The 16,744-nt window shown below is 51.8% G+C and overlaps 1 long non-coding RNA gene across 2 annotated transcripts in view; it reads right to left on the minus strand.

The window, feature by feature from the left end:
- Nucleotides 1-2,010: 2,010 nt before the first annotated feature.
- The window catches only part of LOC124240289 (uncharacterized), a 189,368-nt gene continuing 174,634 nt past the window's right edge, over nucleotides 2,011-16,744 (minus strand). For both annotated transcript variants that reach the window (XR_006888829.1, XR_006888826.1), the window contains exon 6: nucleotides 2,011-2,062. This is a non-coding gene — a long non-coding RNA (uncharacterized LOC124240289). The remainder of the gene's footprint in view (nucleotides 2,063-16,744) is intronic.

Consider the following 16,744-nt stretch of genomic DNA (forward strand, 5'->3'; position numbering starts at 1 on the left):
CCCCCTCTCTCATTACAACTTTTATCTGGTGGCACCATCACCCTGGGAGACTCCCAAACAGAAAACCAGACATTAAGGAGCAGAGACGGTAGTCACAAAATAAACGGGCCTGGGTTCAGAGGTGGGGCATTTCTCAGTTCTGACCATCCAGCTTTAGGTTCAGGGGAATTGATCCCCCAGGGTAACGTGAAGAAGGGGTAAAATTCAAGCTGTGTTTGAAATAAAAATTTAACAAGCTGTTATTGTTTGTTCTGAAGTGTTAAGTGCATACTGTAGCGGATCGGGAGCCAATAGAGGGGAAAGCAGAAAGCTCTCAGGGTCCTGGTCCGTCCCCGCCCCTCGCCCATGGGCACCAACCCTGCCCCCCTGAGCTGGAGGATCCTGAGCTCAGCTGGGGAAAATGCACGCCAGCGGACACGCCCCAACTCCATCCCCAAACTTTGGCTGAAACAGGACTGGTGGCCTGGACCCCAGGAGAGGCCACCCGGAACGGTGGTGAGGGCGAGAAACTAAGCTTTCACAGAAAAGCCAGCAGATAATTAAGGCCAGGCAAAGGAGGATGGTCCGTATGCTTAAAGAACATGACGAAGCTTTTTATAGAGGAGAAGTTGACGATGCAATTTTTATTCCCAAAGACGGAAGAAAAAATAATCACAGACTACAACCAGAGGGATTCCTGCTCAAGGCCTCAGAGGTCCCCACTGCCCACTGGGGAGGGTCCAAGCCCCAGTTCAGCCTTCGAGGCCCCCCACCCCCTGCAGATCCTCCTGTGTTCTTTCCCAGGCCTTTTCTTACCGCTGCCCTGCCTTGCCCAGCGCCCGCACCTCCAAGCATCACATCCCAGTCCTGCCCGGGGCTCTCCTATTCAGAACACACCCTCTCAGCCTTCTGCTTCTGCTAAATTTCTGCTTCTGTCAGGCCCCAGCGTCACCCAGCTTCCCTGAGACGCCTTCCTTGAGCTCCCGCTCTCTTTGGCCTTTTCTCCTTGGACGCCCTCCCCAGTCCATCCTGGCCCCAGCTGCCCTCCCACCGTGTGGACCCCTCACTTGGCACAAGGCAGAGTACGTAGCACACACTGTTGTGTACCCCTGTGGCGGGGCAATGGATCAGAGGGGAGCAGGGACAGGATCTGGAAGTTTTGGGTGGATGAGGAAGACGATGGGTCAGTGCTACTACTGATTGGAAAGTCTTGGATTATTGAGAACCAAAGAGACAGTGCTCTGAAGATCAAGGAGAGACAGACCCCAGCTTGTGAGAGCAGCTCAGGGAGTGCAGGGGAGGGGTCGGTTTGAACTCAGAGACTAAAGGGACCTCGGGAGAAGACAGGGAGACTAAACTGACACCCTCCACAGCAGGGGAGTCCAGGATCCATCAGAGCTCTGCTCTGTTCCCCATCCATCCGGGGTCCTCATGCTCCAGAGACCAGGGGAGTCATCTGTTACAGGTGAGGCAACTACCACGCATTATTGACAACACAGTGCCCAGGAGCCCAGCTCTTATATTCGGGAAAAAAGAAGGAGAGGCTAAGATCCACACATTTCTATTTTTAGACATGAGGCGAGGCCCAAATTGGATTTTGAATGTGATTCATATTTTTTTTCCAAGCAGCACATAAGCTCACTCCTAGTAACTTTGAAACCGATGACAAAGGTGGCCTCCACACCGGGAAGTACGCTGCTGCTTAATGGCACATGCTGAGCGTTGCTGGCGTGTCCCTGCTTCCAGGCTTCAGGGGTTGACAGGACTGTGTTCTCATGTGGGCTCATCTCCTGTAGTAGGTGCTTCATTATAAGACATGAACTGTGTCTCTCTCACAGAGCCCTCGAGACACAGGGAGAGGGAGTGTGTCAAGGGGGTGGCTGGGAACGAGATGGGAGCCCGGGAGATGGACAGCATCACATCTCCTTAGGCCAGATGCTGGCCGGACCACCAGGATTTAACCCATAACATAAGCTGAAGGCTTAATATGTTCTAAAGGCTTTTTAAAAAAGGAATAATAACACTTACCACAAGTGTGGGGTGGAGGCACGCACTCTTCTGAGAAGCGGACGAAATTCCATATCTGTTCATTTCAAAAGAAAAAAAGAACGACAGTCGCTCTCAGTCACTGGATCTGGCCGCTCCCTAACTCGTCAGTGTGACTGGGCATGAGAGAGACCCCACGCGTCCGTGGTCGAAGGGAAACGGCCGTTTCGATATTCAATAATGAAACACTACACTGTTGGAGGAGATACATGCCCAATTTAAATGAAATAGCATCTGTGGCCCGTCCTAGCGTGGTCCCAGCACAGAGCAGGAGCTCAGACGATGCCCTTTTCCTTCCCAAGAATCCTGGAAGCCTTTAAAGTTACCTCGATTGGGAAGGGATCAGAGTTTGCCTTTTGCTAGAGTAAATCTGGGCCCCCAGGCCCACACAGTGTAGACAGCTGCTCTGGGGGCTGCTAGGGCGGCTCAGCAACCCCTCTAGGAAGACCACAGCATCCACCAACGCCATCCTTCCAATGTCCCTAACATCCCGCGCTGGGACCCTCCCATTCGCCAAGCCCTGAGGTTGGGGACGGGGTGGCTTTGTCTCCTGGAAGGAAGCACAGCGCATGGCGCTCGCAAAGTGCACATAACCCTTTTAAAGAACAAATGAATGGGTGAATGGAAAAAAGAAAGCAAATCAAAGAGAGAGAAAGAGGGCGAGACAAAGATTACGGCTGATGCTTTGTTTTTGGTCTGAAAACTGAGGACATCCGACTCATTGCAGGCTTTTTCTAAATGGAACTCCAGCATTGATAATTCAACTGTGGTTTTAAAATGGTACCTTGGAAGGGGGAATAAAATTATTTTCAGTCCTTTCAGGTCTTGCATATATATAATGTAGCATTATGGTAGAAAGATGGTCAGAAGGACTTAAATTTGGAGTCTGTCCTCCCCAGGGCCGTGGGCACAGCTGGGGCCCGCGCAGGCGTTCAGGCACAGAACCACTCGGGGCCGGGCCTCCCAGCTCTGGCCCAGGCCCCGGCTACCCACAGCCTCCCTGCCCCGTCCCTGTGGCCTCTGTCCCTGCTGCCCTGTGGTTGTTCAGCTTTCACAAAAAAGGGCTCAAACTTTATAGGCCAAGAGCTCCCGTCCTATGTGTTGGCAAACCAATAAATCGCATTGCTTGGGTTTCATGTTCAGGTAATGTTTTCTTTATTTTTCTTTATAAAATTTATGTAGGAATAAGCTCTCATTGGAAATAGTTTGCACCATAGAGACAAAGCAACGGTCCTTCTGACCGTCCCACTTTCTAGTTGTGCTTTCTATGAACTGGTTGGTCATCTCCTTTATCCATTTTTCTATGGGTTGTTGGTCTTGGTCTTCTTTCTCACAGATTGAAGGAGTTCTTGATAGAGCCTGGATAATAATCCAGAATTTGTGTGTACGTGCATGCACTGCTGTATATATGTAGCTGGATGTGTAAATGTATATACGTACAAACATACACACACACGCACATATATAATATGTTTCAGATATCTTCTCCCACTCTCTTGCTTGTCTTTTATCTCAGCTTCTAGCGATATCTGATTTAGAGTTAGAAGTTTCGCATTTTGATGAAGGCTGACATCACTCTTTCTCTGTTTGCCTCTGTGATCTGTGTCTTGCTTGAGGCCTCGTCTGACTCCAAGATCATGAACGTATTGTCCTATATTTTCTCTTAATACTTTCGTCTTTCTTCAGTGGATAGCCAGTTGCCCCAGCACATTTGCTAATGATCCCTCCCTCCACGGGAAAGGCTACCTTGGCCCCAGATCCCCTGGGTCTCTCTTCAGGGGAATTTTGAGATTGTTTTTGCTGCAGGGCATCACAAACTTCTTCTTCCCTAATTCCTGGAAAAGTTTACTGTTTGCTGCTTGCTTTTGAGTCTCCTCCCCGCCGGCCAGGTGGGGAGTGGAGGGTAACCTGAGTCAGTCCAGAGGTTGATCTTTGAACAAAGTCTTACTTTATCTCCAGTCACTATTTGCTAACTCATTTGAGAATTTTGCCAAAGATTAACATCAGAAGCACCCTCCTATGGTTTACACAGTCTGCTCCTAGGAAAACTAGGGCATTTGTCTGCCCTGATTTTCTGGCGTGTCTGAGAGTGACGGTTTTCTGCGTGACCTTTCATTGGCCAGGCTCCCCAGAGGGAAACATCCACCAGCGGGAAAAGTTACAGCCCTTTCTGCAAGGGGAACACATGGCAGAAAACCAACTCTGTCTCAACCAGGACCTTGAAAACATGGCTCTTAGACTGCAAGAGCTCACCATTCCTATCTGCCCCGGTCACCCCTGGAGGTTACAATTTCAAACCCCACACAGCATCCAGAAGCCATGTTACTCCTGTGCCCCTCCTTTCAGTTCCATATGTGCAGAACACTCCATGGTTACGGGGGGGACATGGACTCTGCACCTCACTCGCATGGTTAGGGGTGCACGCTCCCAGGCTCGACAGGTCAACGGTCCATCCTTCTCCCACTCTTGATAGCTTTTCCCACCAACCCTCCTTCTCCCCCTGAGGATTTTTAGAACTTGTCTTGACATAAAAAGCAAAGAGCCCCCGTTGCTTCAGAAAAATAATTAAAATGGAAAATCCACTCACTGACTGTGGAGTTAATGACAGATCTAGAGATGAAATGGAAACTTTAAGACGCTACCCAGATCCTGACATGGGATTGGACCAAAAACTGCCTCTTCCTTTAGGGTTAAAACGCCCTTGAATATGAAGACCAGGCCCCACAGAAAGTACAGTATGGTGTTATTGTTTTCCTCATGTAATCATTCCAGGAGGAGGACTGCTGTTCCCTGAGGGCACGGCGTGGCAAAACGAACAACAGGAGGTGGGATCAGAAGACGTGGGCAAGAATCCTCACTCTGCCCCTTACTGTTGTGTCATCTTGAGTGAGTCCCTTCACCTGCGAAACTTTCGAGTCTGCAAAATGGATAGGATCCTATCTGTAGCCCTGAGTTTAGAAAATTACACAAGGTAACATGAAAAACTCTGCCAACAAACAGATATGGAATTGTTGGCTCGCTTCCTTGATGGAGAGTCAGGCCACGCTCCCCCTCAGGGCCTTTGCTGCCCCCTCGTCAACACGCAGCCTCATGGCTGCCTTCCTCCTGGCCTTCCGCTCCAAACGATCTTCCTCGTTAGCTATAATGTTGGCCAAGTTAACCCCTTTTACTTTTTAAAATAAAAGTTCAAGGCATTAACATGATAAAACTTTTATGAGTTTTTGTTAAGTTTTATAAATTTTATGAGGTTAAAGCCTATATTCAGATCACTAGTAGAAATGGAAGTTTACACTTTTCTAGAATTGAGTCTGGGGATCGCTGTACCTCAGAGTTACCATTTGGGCCCAGAGTTTGCAATGGCCGGGGCCGAGGGAAGAGCACAGAGTCAGAAACGCTGAGCGTGGGTCTGCGTGTCCACCGGCCCAGCAACTGCCCACAGAACGGAGGCCTCCTCCTGGGCAGGCCCCGCCACACGGATGCTCTATCTCCAGACAGGCTTAGGGACCTCAGAAAACCTAACCTGATATGCAGTCTATCAAAATTGTCAAAACCGTTCCTGCCTGGAGCCCTTTGGTCGTGGAGTTTATGTTGAGCAGACCTCCTGATGGTGTGCGGTGTGATTTTTAAAGGCCCTTCTGAAGTGATTTTGAAAACCAGTTCAGGAAACTGGAAGGGAATCATTCCTAGAATCCTGTGTGGCTGCTGGGTTCACTTACAGTCTCTCGTGCCAAGAGGGACCCGCGGTACAGAGGAGCTGATGACAGGAGAGTCTTGCCAAAGAGAGAGACAGGGGGCGGGGCGGAGGGGAGGCAGGGCTCTGTGCCAGGCTGTGGGGGAGGAAGCTTCTGGAAGTCCTCCAGGACTGTGCAGGTTTCTTTTGCTAACAAGGGTTTCAGTCCTGACCAAGCCGGGCACCACATACCACACCGGGTCTCGCCTCTCCTGTTGCCGCCCAGCTCTTCCCCAACCTTAGCACCTCGGCAAGGACTTCCCTGCATCTCCCAGCCCAACCTCCTTCCACTCAGGTTCTCCTCTTGCATTTCCGTTTCCCCTTTTCGGTGCAATGAATTTGCCTCCTGCCCCAGAGACACTAATCAAAGAAATTGCATCCAGCATGGGGGGGAACCAGCAATGGTGGCTGCAGTACATGGCCTGGGGGAAGCAGAATCCCACCCTGCCAGGCTGGGCAGCTCACCTCCTTTAGTCACCTCAGCTGCAAAGTGGGGTTCATATTGCCAGCCTCCCGGGCTATGGTCTTCACACTAAGTAAAAAGGCTTGGGTTCAAAATATTTCTTAAGATGCTCTCCGAATGAATCTGAGGGATTATGGATAAAACAATAAAAGAATCCTTCTTCCTTCCTTCATCCTTGAGTGTAAATCAACAAGGTGTTTTCCAGAGGCCACCTTCCAGGTAACTCAGTCAAGGGGTGTCTTAAGTACTTAAAGGAAGCATGTTATCCTTCTAGCCTTTTATGGGTCTGTATTTCTAAGACTGGACACATTTCCTGCCTTTAGAAACAGCTCCCAAGGATTGGAGGAAAGTGTTTGTTTCAGGACCCCAGCCCAATCACGAGGCCAGCGGTAGATGCTCCTCCACCTGGTCTTCTGTTATGCAAATGAGCCCCCTCCCACTGGTCCTGGGCCAGTCTCAGAGGCCAAAGACCAGGCTTCATTCAGCGCGGTCAGAGTTCTCAGATCTGCCTTTTAAATCCCTTTTCTTTCTCTGCACCGTGTGTCTGTTGCTGCCAGCTGGCACCTCTTGCCTCTCTCCCGGCCTCTACCTCCCTCCCCTGGGGGCTGAGTCCTGGATTCTTAGCCCTGAGCAGAGACCAGCTAGAGAGAAGGCTCTGGTTGTATTTGCGCAAAACGCCTCCCACTTTGTGGCTGGGTGTGTCCTTCAGATTTATTTTAGAATTGTCATTTTCTATTTCCTTGGGGAATTGTGCTACCAGCATGACCAGTTTATTGGAAGGATCCAATAAAGAAAGCAGTGGGTGGTCCTTCAAATTTGGGTTATAATATGATCCTATTATAATAGGAGGTGGCACAGTGCAGTGGCTCAGAGCTGGGCTGGCTGGGTTTGAGTCTCAGTCTTGCCATTTCTAGCTCTGTGCGGTTTTGACCTCTTTAAATGACTTCATGCAGGGAGGGGGAGGACCAGAGGCATCCAGGCCTCCCATGAGGGCCTGCCACAGATGAGGGGGACAGCGAGGACAGGAGAAAGGAGGAGGCGGGGTGCTGCCCCGTGGAACGCAGGGGCTGTGAGGAGAGAGGTACCCTGTCTCACAGCAGACACAGCCCAAAGGGGGGATATTTTGGAGCCAGTGCAGTTCTTGGTGTTTTTGTAAGATTCAGACAACCCTGAGCTAAGAATAATCTTTTCCTCTAAAACAGCGATAATAATAATAGCCATTATCTGATAGGGCTTTGTGGAGATAGATGAAGGAATGCGCATAAAGTGCTGAGAAGAGGACCCAGGCTAGGATGAGCTCTCAACAAGCAGCACCTCGGCGATGCCATCTGGGAGAGCATTTCCAAAATCATTTTCAAAAGTGTTTTCCCAGGGGCCGGCCCGGTGGCGCAGCGGTTAAGGGCTCACAATTCACTTTGGCCACCCAGTGTTTGCCGGTTTGGGTCCCGGGTGCAGACATGGCACCACTTGGCAAGCCATGCTGTGGCAGGCATCCTACATATAAAGTAGAGGAAGATGGGCACGGATGTTAGCTCAGGGCCAGTCTTCTTCAACAAAAAGAGGAGGATTGGCAGCAGATGTTAGCTCAGGGCTAATCTTCCTCAAAAAAAAATAAAAGTGTTTTCCCCTTTCTTTTTCATAGGAGAATGTCCCGAGGGCCAGCAGGCACAGTGCAGCGGGTGGGGTCTCCTGGTCCTGTGAGTTACAGCGCAGCCTTTGGAGCCGGCTCTCCCTGGCCTTCCCCACAGTGGCCTCAGGAGGACGCTGTGTGGCATCTGAGGGATGGAGATCAGAGAGGCCTTCGACATCCATCCACACCTTCTGGGGTCCCAGGGTAGTGGAGAGACAGCACTTTCTGCTCCCTGTTGAGGAGGAGACTGAGAGCTAAGGGTGGAGGTGATGCTTGCCCAGAGATCTCTGTCGCACCCCTAGAGCCTACGTATCATCCTCCACGGAGGTCTTTACATGACAATGAAAAGAGGCCAGCGCCTGCGAGGCCTTGGAAGCAGTATCAACAGCGTTCTCTGCACCTTTCACCATCTCAAGTCAAGGGGAGAATTGTCTTGATTTCAGGGGAACCCTGGGTTGAGCAGAGCCCTCCCTCGTCCACTCGGCCCGGCTCTGCCATCGGGGTCAGACTATTACATGTGGGCGTGGCGCCAACAAACTGAGTCTGTCCACATGCTCATCCAACTGAAACCCGAGAGAAGTCTCGGTTGGCTGTGAAGAAGATGGGCTTATATGCTGATGCAAAGGAGGCGTCTTGTCTTTGGGGTTGTTTTATTGAGGTACGTCATGATCACTTCATTATTAGGCCTAAAATTTGAGGAAGGAAGTATTCTTCCATCTCCTAGGGCAAGCGTCTCCAGAAGGTCTTCGTGGAAGTGATCAGTGGGACAGGGTGTGAGAACCGGGGAGCCGGCTGTGCTGTGAGGGAATGGGTTGGCGCTTGGAATCACAAGGCTTGGGGCCATTCTTTGAAGTTAGACGAGACGTGTGACTTCCTGTGGCCAATGAAGTGGGAGTTAAGATAACAGGTGTCCCTTCTGGGAATAAGCTGGTAAGCGCAGGGCCGGATACACCATATCCCCTTGCCCCTGTCACGGAGACTAATGGCACTCCTGAGGGCGCATTTCCATCACCCCGCACCCCTGAACGAGGGTGATACAGACAGCATTTTGCTGATTCAAGACAGACATGTAGCACGTGTAAGAGATAAACCTGAGCTGGTGCAGACACTGAGTTTTGGGTTCATTTATTACCACCGCATAACCAGCCTATCCTGATGGGTACAATTGACAGCCAACCGTGCTCTGTATTAGCCACATTTTGCACACACCCAGTGAGGGCATTTGACAGATGAGGAAACTGAGGCTCTCTGAGAGGTGGGGGTCACACAGCTGACTCTGCAACTGGTGCCTTAACCACTCACCACCCCCTGCTCAGCATGGCATGTGGCAGGCATCCAGAACATTCCCATCCAATCTCTCAGATATTCACTCTGGGCTATGCAAACGTCGTCTGACTGACCTCTCCTTCCCCAGCAGTCCTCTCTGTTTCTGAGATAATAAGAGACATTTCTCATGGGAAGGGAGAGAAGGATCAAGAGAGAGGCGTCCCAGGAACCATACCCATCCATCTCAACCCAAAGGAGGACAGGTCAAAGGTGTGAGGTCACCCCACACCACCACTTGGCTCTTTAATGCCCAAAATCCCCCATAGAGCTGCATTCGAGCACCGGAAACAAAGCCTTCTGGGGCAAGGGATATGCGGTTTTTTCCCAGCTATCAATGAGTTGTTCTGGTCAAATGCCCAGTGGATCATGTAGGCGACCTTATTAGCTTGGGCTGCTCTAACAAAGTACTGCAGACTGGGTGGCTTATAGACAACATAAATTTATTTCTCACTGTTCTGGAGGCCAGAAGTCTAAGGTCAGGGTGCTAGTGTGGTCAAGTTCTGATGAACAACGTCTTCCCAGCTTGAGACGGCTGCCTTCTCACTGTGTCCTCACATGATGGAAAGAGAGCAAGCCAGCTCTCTGACCTCTTCTTAGAAGGGCCCTAGTCCATTCATGGGGGCTCTGCCCTCAGGACCTAGTCACCCGCCGCAGACCCCACTTCCTGATACCATCACCTTGGGCGTTAGGATTTCAACGCATGAATTTGGCGGGGACACAAACATTTTGCCCATGACAGTGACGTACAAGAGAAAACCGCAGGCCAATCGGAGACGGTGGCAAAGAAGAGGAAGGTGCCCCTGCTCTTCTGCTGAGCATCCTCATGTGGGAAGATGACCCACACTTGCCAGATCATCCTTTTTTCTAAGAGAAGTTGGAAAATACAGATTTTTTTATGTGAAAGGCAAGCTCCTTGATTTTTAAATCTTGACAAGTGATTAAAATACTTAAAACTCATGTGTGCCAAGCAAAACATATCTCCAGACTGAATGTGGCCCCCCAGCCTCCAGCCTGTGACCTCTGGGAAGATCTAGAATCATTTTGCTGCTTGAAGGCATGCTACTGGGGGCAGAAACTGCTTGTCTAAACAAGGAGTACGTCTGGGAATACTGTGGCCCGCCGGACATGTGGGTGGAGTTGGCTGCCATCTGGACTGTGGCATTTCAGAACCACCACCTGCTGCAAGGTATCTATCTGACATTTCATGCTAGGGACTTAGTTCTTGTCTTGGGGCTTTGTCTCCTGGTTAAAAATAGAATAAACTTGACTGCCTTCCTAATAACTCTTCCCTTGGTAAAAAGCGGTGAGTCTCAAGACAAGACACTGAAGTAGGGCGAGTAGGTGGGAATGGCGGAGAGATGGCTCCTTGGAGTGGGGTGGAGTGGGGAAGAAAAAGAAGCCGGAGGTGGGCATACCTGGAGGCTACCTAGGCCTGTTTCGTGGTTCCCATTCTGGCCCACCTGGTACCCAAAGGTGTCCTCCAATGTATGATCCCCTATTCCAAGCAGTGCCTGAGAAAGGTCAGCGAGCACCCCTAACCAATCTCCTAGGATGCCCAGCGTCCAGCTAGTTGGCCCGCCTGCAGCTTCCCCTCACCAACAGCCTCCGATCAGGGCACACCTGGGGCCTCCCCCTTTTCCGCCATGAGGCTTCCCACTCCCCTGCCTGCCTCAGTGTCCGCCAAGCACAAGTGATGGTGGCTGACTCCCTTGCTAGAGCAAGCTCCAGATAAATAGCCTCTGCTTGTTCTCATTTGGGTGATTCTCGTTCATTTGCACAGCTCGCACATACTCACACACACAGTTTGGTTGGGAGTTGGGGTTGCTCCAGGCTGGCAGCCGTGGCCAATGGGGTGGATTAACCGCCTCCCCCCACCCCGCCCAGGCATGCACCAACTTCGTGGAACAGACTCAGAGGAGGCAATTCCAAAGGGATTCATGGACCAGTCAGTCCCAGATGAAGGGCAAAGAGGCCTAAGAGATGTTTGAAATCATTGTGTTTGACCAAAAACTTCGTTAACCTGGAGACAATGGGGCAATTGTCCCGTGGCAGACAAAGCAAAACACTCGAGACTTGGACAAGCAGGGCTCCCTGAGTGGCCTGGACACAGATTTCCCCAGGCCGATGCCAGCTGTGGAGAGGGCAGCAGCGGCCACTGAGCATGACCGGGCAGGGCCCATGTGGGCAGGCAGCCCTGTCACCTCCTAGATGGAGCGAGTCACGAATGTTTTTCAGCAGGCAAGAGGCATCTCATTTTTTTAATGTATGAAAATGAATGAACTTTCCACCCTCATCAAGTCAGCAGACCTCCATTAAACCCGGCTAAAGGAGATACGCCTCGGGAAGCAGAGAGCATTTTCTCGTATAAGAACAAATGTCGTCACGAATGGAGGGCCTTCAATACATTATAGCTGTATTTTGCAGGGAGAAGCAGTCGGAAATTAAAGAAGTAGAAATTTATAATCCTAATTAAAAAGAGGGCTTGAGATCATTCTGGTGTATTCCTGACTCCCTCTCTCGCCAGTTTCTAATATTTTAAAAGCTTCAGGGGAAGAATTAAGAGTTTTCCTCCAGACACGACTCTACAAAGAGCTGCCTTTAGAAGTACCGCTTGGAGCTCAGCATATTAGGAGGGAGGGGGAGGGGGAGACCACGCTGGGGCCCCCCGATCCTGGCACAGGGCCCCAAGAACAGGAAGAGAAGGTGCTAGATTATCTTCCTTCTTCTTTAAGAATGTCTGCCAATGGCTTCAACCAAGGTCTCAATTCTGTTCCTGTTAATTAGGCTGACCTTGTGGAATCCACCAGAAGAAAAGCAGTCTGGAAAGCTGCTCTGGCTCTCTCTCTATTGCTTCTGTGTCATCACGTGACACAGCAGTTACTATGGAGATTATCAGTCGTGAGTGGATTGTCCACAAGTTGAACTTGCATCTGACAAGTCAAATTTGTCAGTTTAGGGGAAAAGTAGAGAGGGTTACTATTTTTTTTCTCAAAGAGATTTCCTTGGCTCCTCACTGTGCTGTCTTCCCCTTTCCAGCTGGGCAGGCTTTTTCCACACTGTGGTCCTAAGCTGATGAAAGGTTGTTTTATTCTCTCTTGCGTTCTGTAGAGTCTGCATGAAATCTACGTAGCTGGCACCAGTGGGTCTCTGTGATAATGTGTGGATAAAATGAAACACATCCTGTGATTCAACTACAGATCTAATAGTCGGACACCGACCACAGGTTTTTCTCTTCTGTGATGGGAATGGTACGCCCATGACTGGGTTTTCTCTCCAATAAGTATATTTAACTTCCTTCATTGGCATGAAATGCCCCCCACCAGTATACTCATGATCGTGGTGTATGTGCATGCGTGTTCCTACGTGCACACATGTGTTTGTGTGTGCGTGTATTTGCACTGCTGCTATTTGTCCCTTAGCAGGTAATGACTTTCGTGGTCTGGCTTTATCAGATGAAAAGTGAAACAGTCATTTAATAAAGGCCACCCCATCAAGTCGACCGGCTGGGAGGCTGAGATGGAGCCCTGCAAAGAAGGGGGAGACAGGCTGTGCGTCGGGGATGAAGGTTGTCAGCACGGCTTTGGTGGCAAAGGAGGCTCCCTGTGCTGGATGAGCCTGCCTCTCCTGCTCCCAAACACCTAGTTTTGCCTTGCTTCTCCTTTGGTTCAGCTCCTAACCGAGGCCTAAGGTAGTAGGAGCCCCTAGCCAGTGTCTCGTCTATGACAGACAGCCTCACACTGGAAGGGCCCCAAGTTTGAGTGCTGTAACTTGCTGTGTGGGTGTAGCTGTTAGATCTGGCCAGTGCCCATTAAGGCCTTGATCTCAGAGATGCTCTCTGCTTTTAGAAGCCTTCCTAACCCCCCAATGAGCCTAAGCTGGAACTGTGAAAGGGGGGCCTGAGGTCTCACCCCAGATGGAGCCAGAGGAAGACCTCACCGTGTGGGGAGGGGGTGCATCTGGATCCAGCAGTGTCCCTGCGTCTTCTGTTAATTATAGGGGCCAACACAGTCCCTTTTCTTCACTCACAGAAAAGGTTCCAACAGATACAGAGAGAAGCCTCTCGAGAGAAGCAGCAGCAGGGAAACCAAGACCTGCCATCTGATTCTGTGACTCCTAAGACAGACCCGCTTCATCTGATCAGCGACCGGTGACTGCACCCCAGACCGTCATTCTACTACCTGTGCGAGTCATCTTTCATTCTTAACCTCAGGTTAACTCTGGTAACCTCTACTTTTCCCCTCCTTGAAAGGTTTAAAAATCACCCTTGGGATTTTCTCTGGTCGAGGACAAAAGGAATCTTGCTTAAGACTTTGATCCGAGAAATGTTCAAGAAACAAAACAAAGAAAAACGACAAGAAAAACCGTGCAATTATAAGCACCCGTCTTTTTTTCTTTTTAATAGCTGTGGTGGTGGGAAACTCCTTTTGTTAGCAGAGCACCGTAATGCATTTTGGGGTATGGATAGGGAGGCCTGAGGCCCCGAGGGACCAGGGTCTAGAGATAATCTGCTCCGCAGGAAAAGGATCAGAAGTGAGCAACGGGGCCTGGGGGCTGGTGAGAGGAGGAGGGGGGGAGTGGTCAGCCACACAGCTGGAGGCTGACACCTGAGGGAGGACAAGTAGGGGCGATGTGGAGATACTGATACTGCTTTTTCTTGCATCGATTCCAGTAACTCATCCAGCTCCTCTGCCCACAAGGGAGGTCCCTGACTGAGGCTGGACTATCGTGGTGCCTCAGTCCTCTGGCTGCAGGACCTGGCATGATGAAGGGATAACGGAGCACCCTGGGCCTGGGAGGGGCTAATGACCTTTCCTCACTGGGAATCTGTATTGGGCAGCAGCTTGTGGGACAGCAGGGGTGGGCAATGTCACCTCAACTGCTGCAGACTCCCAGAGGGATGGTCAACTGGCTCCCACAGCTGGAGCCCTGAGGCTGGTGGCTCAGAAGACTGCCCATGACAAGTTCTGTGCTGGGACTGACCAGTGATGACCTACATTCAATATTTCATTGTTCTTTCCTGTGGGCCACAGGGTCCACCACAGGTCACCTCTCTTGGCCCCAGCCTTCAGTGACAGTCACTCGTGCCACGTCCTGCAGCCAGGACAGTGGGGCTCCAGGAATGTCAGCCTGTGTCAGGATCCTCCTGGGGCCAGAGGTGTCAGGTGAGTTACAGGGAAATAAGGATAGTGGCTTCCACGCAGAGGGATGTGCACGGCCAGAGTGCATGGCCAGAGGATGTGCTGCAGGGTGCCGTGTGTGCACAAGGGGCCTGATGCCACCAGGGGCAACTGGACACCCCCCCTCGCTGGGCCCTGACTGCAAAATCACTTGCCTGGGGACTCTGCAGTTCTGAGGCAGCCCTTGGCCACACCCCTTGGTGCCCAGGAGGAACACGAGCAGATGATGGACAAAGGTCTGTTTCTCTTAGTTCATAAGGCCAACCCTGTCTATGGGCCAGGCCCTGCTGGCGGTGCGAGTGTGAGTGTCTGTGTGTGTACATGAGTGAGTGTGTGTCTGTGTATGTGTGTGCATGTGTGTGAATGTGCCTGTCTGTGCATGTGTACACATAGGAGTGCGGCAGTGGTGAGGGGTGGGTGGGGCGGGACCCCTCTCTATGGGTCAGTTCTGGAAGCCTTGGGTTTATTGCTGGCTGGCTCACATGCCCTGTGTCCTTAGCTGGAGCCCAGCCTGCCTTTCTCCACTGAAACAACAGGGCATCGGGCTGTTCTGGGCTACTGGGGGTGTTAAGTTGGTAGGATAAGGACCATATTTCAGGCCCGAAATTCAGCTCTGGCCCAGGTGAATGGATGTTTCTGAAGATGGCCCCAGCTGAGCACAGTGCGCACTTCGCTGAGAGCGAGCTGTGGAGCTGACACAGGCCCCTTCTGTCTGTGCTAAGCCCCATCACACAGCCATTCTCTCAATCTCCCAACTCTCCTGCTGAGACTGGCACCATGAGCCCATTTTATAGACATGGAAGCAGGGACCCAGTGGCATGAAGGTGGGTCCCCCACATGTCTGCAACCTAGTTAGGTCTGAGCTAGGCTTGGGGCCGGCAGGGCCTTCTGCTCCATGCCTGCCCCATGCCAGCCTGCAAGGGTCTGCTGGGCACACAGCCATTCAGGAAAGATGTCCAGTGTTGGGGCCTCTGTAAACTGGGGTGTGGAGCCCCCTCTGTGTCTTTGTGGCCGCAGAGAACGGCCAGCCCTTCATAGCTGACAGGGTGAGGTTCTTCAGGCCCCTCTGCTCTGCTGTGTGAGTGGGCCTGCCAATGGGGAGAGCAGAGACGGGCCCCTCCCAGCTCCGTCTTCATGCCCATCTCCTTCCGTCTTAGCCACGTAATAATGATGGGCATCTTCCAGGCCGAGGGCCTTGCTGGGTATGAATGGGGGGTGGCTCGAACACTGGAGAAGAAAAGGCAGAATCATTGCCCGTCGTGTATCTTGTCAGATGTTCTGGGGAACAAAGAAAACTGTCTTCTAAGTACAGTACTCTTAGAATGCCCCATGAAAACAGAAGCTTCTTGTAAAAGCAGCACAAAACCCCCCAGATGTTTGCAACGTGGTAGCCACGGGGGAGGCAATGCCGTGGGACTATCCTGCCAGTGTCAGCTGCTCATCCACAGGAGCAAGCTGCAAGCACGAGCACCAGCTCCCAGCCGTCATTTGTTTTCCTGAGTGCTGCCAGGCGCGCGTCTCCAGGAGCCCGGCTCTAGCTCTCCTGGCTAGAGACGCAGGCCAGGAGCCAGAACCAGAAGACAAATACTGAAACTCAGCTGATGCAGCTGAAAGGTAACAGATATGGGCCTGACGGAAAAGCAGGCTCTCCATAAACCAGCCAGAAACCTGCCCTCCACCCCCGCCCGGAGGTGCAGCTCACAAGAGCCACTGGCTTGCAGAGGGCTGTGCATGCACAGTGCCTGCTGCTGGCAAGCCGGGCTGGTGCTGCAGCAGGAACGCGCCTACAGCCAGCTGGGTCCTGCTCGCAGCCTGCTTCCTCATTCCACGGCCTCTGGGACAATGGAGACTCCTCTTGAAGCCCCTAGGGACACCCCTGCCCCTCCCAGGCCACACACAGACCCATTCTCTCCAAGGGTTTGGCTGGTTCTTGATTTATACCAAGGCTCATCTTTGCAGCGGGTCCTTGGGGATGAGCTGAGGGTCACAGGGTCAGTCCTGAAGGGACGGTCCCCTCCTTAAGCCTCAGGGCGGCTGGCTGCCCTTCCAGACTCTCTGGTGCACAAATGCACACTGCCTGTCACCAAGGGGCAGCCAGGACCTCTGAGGCCTGTGCATCTCCCTCTCTGCCTTGTCTCAGGCCCAGGCTGGGATCGGCTTGCCCCATGCTCCTCTCCGGATGAGAGGGACTGATGCCACACACACAGCCCAGTGTCCTGTTTGGGGTGGGTGCCATCGCAGGGTGTCGGGAGAGGCCTCCATCAGTTAACACTCCTTAGCCCACAGCAGAGGGAGGTCCGAGTGGGGCTACAACACAAGCCCGGGGCCACACATCTGCGCTACATTCCCAGCTCCTCCAAGTGGCTGCGTGGCCTTGGACAGCTCGACTCTCC

Source organism: Equus quagga, chromosome 5 (genome assembly GCF_021613505.1).
Source record: "Equus quagga isolate Etosha38 chromosome 5, UCLA_HA_Equagga_1.0, whole genome shotgun sequence".
Lineage (NCBI taxonomy): Eukaryota > Metazoa > Chordata > Mammalia > Perissodactyla > Equidae > Equus > Equus quagga.